Source organism: Sphaerodactylus townsendi, linkage group LG08, assembly GCF_021028975.2.
Source record: "Sphaerodactylus townsendi isolate TG3544 linkage group LG08, MPM_Stown_v2.3, whole genome shotgun sequence".
Lineage (NCBI taxonomy): Eukaryota > Metazoa > Chordata > Lepidosauria > Squamata > Sphaerodactylidae > Sphaerodactylus > Sphaerodactylus townsendi.
In genome coordinates this window covers 56294920-56299772 of record NC_059432.1, presented here as the reverse complement: position 1 = coordinate 56299772, position 4853 = coordinate 56294920, and the positions used below count along the sequence as shown (strand labels likewise).

The window sequence follows — 4853 nt, the reverse complement described above, 5'->3', positions numbered from 1 at the left end:
TGCATGACAAACCTCATTACATAATTACACAGAAAAATGAAAGAAAATGTGTGGCAATCAACAACTGCTGTAAAAGAAGAGATGCCGGTTTTATTCTTATTGTAGTTGTTTCTGCTAATTTTCAGACTTTTTTGTAAGATCACAAATATTATATAAACTGCAATTCTATTTTTCTCTGTCTGTCTTAAAGGCAGTTTTGAATAATGTGTGTTATTTAGCAGACATGGTTGTAGTCACTTTTTAAAAAATTGTTAAACTGTTAGAACTTAGTCACTTTCTGTTAAACTGCAACAAATGAAAAAATACTTTCCCTAGCAATTTTAGAGCCAGTTGATGCAAGCTATACTACAGGGAACCATAGGAATAATGTAAACGCTCCATCTTGCTCTTCCACAAAATATTAGAACACAACAACAGCACAGTAAGCTACCATATTGCTGTACTAATATAGCAGGTGCAAACCACCCATAGTAGTTTTCAGTTTGGCTGTAGAGGAAAATTGCCATTCTTCAAAGGCACGGAGGATCTCTGAAGAATGGAAAATGGATATTGGGAAGAAAAACTGTCCACTTCTCCAGACAGCTTCTTTATCTTTGTTTGTAGGATGGTTCACTATAGAGACAAGGAATTACTCGTACAAGACAATATATAAAGTTAGTAAAAGAGAATGTGTCTCTTCAAACTTTTTTTGGCTTTTTTATGTTTATCCAGATTTCTATTAAGGGCTAATGTCCCAGTAACCAAGGAGTTTTGTGCTCATTATTTATTTGTATGTTTGTTTATAATTTCAATTTAATAACATTTTTGCACAGCATGTGTATGTGTGTGAAAGAGAACAAATTGCAAGTAGCAAGGATTCTGTCATCATTGTGCAGGAGCACTTTCAGCTCCCAACCAGTACCAGAATAAGCCACATTGGTAGACATATAGCTAGTTATGAAACATTATTTGAATCATCACATTGAAACACAGAACTGCAATAAGACCACTGCAGATGGTTCACCATTTTATCTTTGTTTTTTTGCAACATGAACCTATCTATTTGGGGAGCAAAGATAGTTACTGTGTTCACTAGGCTGCATGGTAAACCTTGTTCCCCCTCTGAATTATATTCCTGTGATGTGTTATAAATAATTAACATTAATCACAACATCCATTATTTCTTTTCAAACAGAAAGGAAGGAGAGAAAATATTTTTTCGAGAGTGTTGCATTTTATCACTTATCTAATCTTAATTGGAAAAAAGAGAATAAATAAATACTCTGTGTGGTAATCTATGACACTAATAGAAATGTGGAGTTAAAAGGCACACTAAGAATTTATCTTCTCTATATTGTTGAAGGCTTTGTGGCCTATATTGTTGTGACCTATCTCACTGTATTGTGACCTGTATTGTTGTGACCTATCTCACTGGGAGACAATCATCTGTGCACACTGGAATATGATTAGCCTGCCTAGATTTAAATGCAGGCTGAAGTGACAAGCTAATGACTGAACCTGGTATTAAAAGGCACATGACTAGAGAGACTTGTAGCCTTTTCTGTGCCAACAGTAGAAGAACAAAAGGCAGAAACTACATAGACTTTGAACAAATACATGGCAAAAGGAGCCCTGAGGTGGAATATGGCTCACATTTACTCCTTACAGGGATTACACTGCCTCACAGTGAAATTCTAAGCAGTGTTTTATCATTCTAAGTGCATTTAAATCAAGGATGCCTTTAGAAGAGTGCAATTATATTTAAGATTGCAATGTTTATTTCCAAATGGAATTTAATAGAAATTCCCCATATAGGTATCCCTAGGCCACAGCAGTGTCAGCTTTTAAAAGGAACCTTTTCTCCTCCTGAGGATCATGATTTGAGTCTGTGTCATTTTAATGGTGAGTCAGAGAATTCTCACTACCAGTGGGAGAGTCTACACTTTCGTACCCAGTACTGAGTTGATTTATATAGCTACCAGATCCTCTGCCAGTTCTATCTTCAGAGTGGTTGGAAAGCTTATTACCATTGCTTGGTGAGGGTGGAAAATCATCCTCTGTTCCACTTCCTGCTCTATAAAAACCAGGCCCAGATGTCCTCTGATGGGAAGAGCTGCCATTGATTGGTCCATTAGCCAGATGACTGCAGTCTTTGCCCATGGCATCTCCCTGATTGTAGGCTCAGAATTCTGAGTTCTGCTGGTACCTGGGGCTGAGGTTTAGGACTGCTACTGACATTGAACCAGCTGTTGGCAAATCTCCTTTAGCTGTTGCTGTAGGACTAGAATGGTACTCTGCATACCTTCTACTTCTTCACCGAGCTGGATGATGAAATCATTCAGTTCATCCTGACTGCTTTTAAGCTCCTCACTTTATTTCTTCTGTAAAGCCAACTCTGCCTCAAGTTGTGCAATATGTCCTTGGAACAACTGCCTTCTAAGCTCTTGATTCTCCTGAATAAGCATTCAGCACTTTGCCATTAACTTTTTGCCTGTTTGGGTATCAGGTGTAAATTTCCAGGCATTCAGTTCATTTTGGGCTTGTTCCAGTTTGTCTTTAGTCTTTTCCAGTTCACCTTTCATTTTTAGGAAAAATAAGTTGATGGCTGGATCCACCATTGTTGATCTCATTGTGTTGAGCGACACTCAGTTGTTGGACTTGCTGATCTGATAGATACACTCTTGAATTTCTTGTTCCTTAGTTGCTAGACACATCACCAGGATATTTTCTCTTTGAGCAGATTCTTGCTGCTGTTGCTCCAACTTTTCTTCAGCTTCTCTCAATCCAGTTAGATTGTTAGAGTTAAGGTCTGTGGATCTGCTTTCCAAAGCTTGCACTTATACTTCATACTGCTTCTTCCTTAAGCTCAATTCCTCCCTAGGCAGAACTTTGAAGTCTGTTTCACTGAGGCAAACTTTTTTTGGAAGTGGTTCTTCATTAGTCATTGTGAATTCTCCCACCTGGGGTGACGCCAAGGCTGTGTCTCCTCCACACTCTGAGTGTCTCCCAGCCGTGGGGGAGGGGGAGGAGGGAGGTTTCTGTCACATCAATGAAACAGAGCCAGTAATTCCTGGCCCAGAGGTGACCGTTGCTGCAATGCCCGGTTCTCTCCCACTCTTTATTTAAGTACATAAGAACATAAGAAGGAGCCTGCTGGATCAGACCAGAGTCCATCTAGTCCAGCACTCTGCTACTCGCAGTGGCCCACCAGGTGCCTTTGGGAGCTCACATGCTATTTGCTGGTTCATTGTGCTACAAAATGGCGCCAAAGAAGGACATAAATAATGAAGGGGAAATGAAGACCCCCTTCCTAGCCTCCCACCTCCGGAGAAGGAAATGAAGAGCCGCTTTACCACTTCCTCGCTTCCCGCCTCGTCCCTAGGCCACAGCAGTGTCAGCTTTTAAAAGGAATAAAATATGTACTGAAGTGTTCAATTTTTTTTAAAAAAGCACATTTTTAAAGGCACCCAATTTAGACAAGGTGAAAAAGGCCAAATCAAGAATTTTTTTACATCCAACAACATGCATAAAAACCCAATTCTCCTGTTTCCACTGCCCATATCTAAAAAAAATCTGATCACAGTAAATTGTCTCTGGGCATCAGTCTTTTGCATGTTTATTGAAAGCAAAAGCTTCATCTGCTATACAATTAACAAATACATGTTGATTTAATTTAAGTAAATATGAAAGTGGCTCTTGACATTTGAGAAGGAAAGAGTCCCTTCCTGTATATAATATTAAATTAGTGACAAATGCCAAAGGGAATTGAAATGTTCTGGACCTTCTATGGAAGATGACTGAGGAAATGAGCATAAAATGTACGAATAATTTTGAATTTCCATTTAATTTTCACTGTTTCCATACAATTTTTAAAGAATTTCATTTCTTCTTTTGTTCTATTTTTTGTTTTATCACACCAATGTTTTCCTGCAAAATGTATATATTTTTCAATGTTATTTACATAGCAATTGATCAGCACTGCACAGTCTATACAACTAGAAGCAAATAGGGGTAAGTAATTACCAATTCCACTGACAAAAGTATAAATGAAATGAAACAGGGAATGTTTGCTCTCTTTCTACACTTTAGTGCCTTGTGCTAAAGGAAAAATGCACAAAGCTAGCATTTTTCTGGAGGTGGGGGCAAGCAGAATATTATGTATATATCCACTTTGGAGGAAAGTTTGTGGTTTTACAACAGGCAGCAATTAAACAACTTAACTAATATAACTTAAATACAAATCTATCAAAATGGTCTTAGTCACTGTCCCATAATTGTTATAGTATAATCAAAACTCCATGTTAAAGGAAGGCTGAACTACCGGTAGCCCTTGTGGTGACTCTGTAGTTTTATTTATTTGCCTTTGTAAGTTCTGTAGAAGCTGAATGAGAAGAAAGATTTTTTTTTGCAGAAATGTATTATTGGTTATAGAAGTATGAAATAATAGATGTCCATCATTTAATCATTTAGCTATTCGGCATGCGGCAAGGCAGAGTCTGAGCAAAACAGTTGATGTTCATGGTCCACCATAATATTCAGAAGAAATTATATGCAAAACAGAATCGGGCCTCTTACAGAATGAAACTGACAAACCTAGAAAGTAAATATTTAACATAACCTTGTACAACATAGTTTAAATATCCATACAAACATTATGGAAGCTCTTTTTCTTCCTATTTCCAAAAAGCAATTTCATGTTGATGACTTGGTTTTTCAAAATGCGTTTAATCTCTCAAACCTTTATCAGCACACTTGAAAACTTAGTGTAAAATATTTAGAATGTCCTGTTTACAAGCATGCCTTTGCAAGTCGAGGTGTGGCCTATCCTGCTCAGGTTACTTAACCCCAGTAATTGAAATAAAACAACAGACAAG

The 4853-nt window shown here is 37.7% G+C and overlaps 2 pseudogenes; both read right to left on the bottom strand.

The window, feature by feature from the left end:
• Positions 1 to 1811: 1811 nt before the first annotated feature.
• On the bottom strand, positions 1812 to 2444 carry LOC125438125 (annotated as a pseudogene).
• Positions 2395 to 2939, bottom strand: LOC125438126 (annotated as a pseudogene).
• Positions 2940 to 4853: the final 1914 nt, after the last annotated feature.